This window comes from Camelus bactrianus, chromosome 35, assembly GCF_048773025.1.
Source record: "Camelus bactrianus isolate YW-2024 breed Bactrian camel chromosome 35, ASM4877302v1, whole genome shotgun sequence".
In the NCBI taxonomy this organism is placed as follows: domain Eukaryota; kingdom Metazoa; phylum Chordata; class Mammalia; order Artiodactyla; family Camelidae; genus Camelus; species Camelus bactrianus.
In genome coordinates, this window is record NC_133573.1 from 939198 (window position 1) to 941744 (window position 2547).

The window sequence follows — 2547 nt, forward strand, 5'->3', positions numbered from 1 at the left end:
GAATGAGAAAAAGCTGCAATCTAGGGTAGCCTATGCCAAATGACCGCCATTTATAACAACGGCAGAGCTAGGGAATTTCACTGACAGGCAAACCTTAAAAGAATTCAGCAGTTTGAGACTGATCCTAAAACAAAAATTGAGAATCCTACCCTGAGTAGAAAAGTAGCAAGATGAAATGGAAATAACAAAACCATTATTGCAAATGCAAGAAGAGCCTGAGTTGCAAAGAAGTAAGAAGAAGAAGGCAAGGAGGACATCAAAATCCTAAAGATGGGAGAGAGTAGCAGGAAATCATAGTTGATTTTAAGCAGTATCTTAAGTGAATCAGCTTACGTGACTGTCTGTCTGAAGCAAAAGGATAGATGCATGGCCTAATGTGTTTGCAAAACAATCAGACAAACAAACAAGCACCAAAAGGTTACAGTTGGCTGACATATACCAAACAACCATGATTATTCAAGACAAAATACTCAAAGTGATGTCAAGGTTCCTTCAGCACGCATCGACCTATTATCGCTGTTAGCATGTACTCAACACACTTGTATTCCAAAAACAGACGCGAGCATTACTATTCATAGATACTGATCCAGAAGTGCATATCGTGAGCCAACCCAAATGACGGTTTTGAATAAGAGTGGGACATAGAACGGGACATAGACTTACAAGTCTTCCAACAGGATGAACGAATGCCTTATTCTACCCTACGTAGAGAAGAAATGGCATAAGCCTATAACAAAGACAAGTAGCTCTGCAAAACTCTACTAAGAGCAAAAGAGACAGACAGGAAAGTGCACGTTGGGATTGGTTTCATTTCTAGGAATTTCAGCCCCCATGAAACAAATGGATCCATGTTCTGAGAGTGTGGGTGTTTCAGCAGAAAGCAACAGACGGATATGTAATCTGGGTGAATGGATATTACACAAACATGAGTTTCCTTGAGTGGGTCTCTGTGTACTGTGAACTGTTAGAAAGTTTAAATAGGTGTGAATCCATACACTGAACATGGACACTCTTCCCTCCTTTTGTACTGTGTATACAGATCTGAACAAAAGGAAAGAGGGAAGAGAAAAGGACCATGGGACCCTTGTGGATAGAATCACATTTCCCTTAGGAAACTCTCGTCTAATGCAGCATCACCCCCAACACGCACTTGATGCATCAACCACTGGGGATGGCAGTTACCGGTTGGATTCCAGGTGGAATGTTGGTGTGTACCACGAGGCTTGTTGCGGCTGGTGGATCCAAGGTAACTGGGCAGAATTCTGTGAGTGGATCAGTTTGATGGTGGGTCTGCTGCCCTATGTGGAGATTGGCTTAGGTCTTTTGTTCGGGAAGCTGAGTAAGTTCGAGATACTGCTGCTGCCCAGAGACCTGAGTTCACGGGGCAGTTTCCAGAATCTGAAAGGGCAGACAGTGGAAGATCTGCCTGTCATCAGCTTACTGGTGAGGCTCCGAGGTATTTTCAGACTTGCCCAGTCCTGTTGACGTCGACTTCATGGGAGACACGAAGAGAAGCTGGCAGAAAAACTGGCTGCATGGATTGAGGAGATGTGCGAACACATTGATGAAAGTTGTTCTGCTACAGTGGAGAATATCGGCATGGAGACATCTCTAGAGCATACCAGGCTCGAAAGACATTCATGAGACCTACTGAACCTCGCTGATACTGGCAGAAAGAGTCATACGGAGAGTCAACGTGCCCTTGAGAAAGTTACTCGATTCCCTGCTCCAAGAATGGGTCCAAGATTCCTGACGTCTAAAAGAGAAGAGATGGCAGAGATGATAAAAGCGCTCGTGTTCATGGAAGACGTCGTGAGATTCCACACATCCCAAGGGGCATTTAAGAATCATTCCTATCGAAATGCACCAAGCCCAGGTAAGCCTATTCCCACGTTTGTGCCTAGCTATCAATCACATGCTCTTCCCTCCACTCCACTCAGGCATCCATTTCAAAGGATCAGAACCTGAGCTGCAATGAATCCAGTAGGAGGAGAGCAAGCCCCTACTAGAATCAGAGTTCCTCCTCCTTCACACTCGGTGAACAACAGTGAACTCCTTAAAGGTCAAATACTCTCGACTAAAATAGATAGGAATTGAATACTTAGCTCACACAAAGAAATGATGACCTTCCCCTAGATTCAGGAAATGCTGGGGTTATGTATTCTTTGGGCTGAAAGGAGTGTGGGAAGTGAGGGGAATCTTTGAATGAACTTGAATATGTATTAGGCCTCAGTTTTTCAAGACAGTACAGGAAAATATTAGAAGTCAGATAGTGAACTGAACTGTAAAAGTCACCAAACACATTAAAGACACAGGTTATGTGGACACTCATTCACTTCCGTCAAGCCCCGGGTGCACTATATCTTGGAGGTGCAGACTTGGATGTGTTAAATTGCTTTACCCAACATGATCGGATGATTAAGCCTTCTCAGCACTGATAGAAGAGCACCTGGTTCGCAATAGCCTAGCATAGCTGCAGCAGGTTTCTCATAGTTAAATGTCTCTAGGTGCTTTTGGAATCAAGCCTAAATCTGTATATTCTGTTTA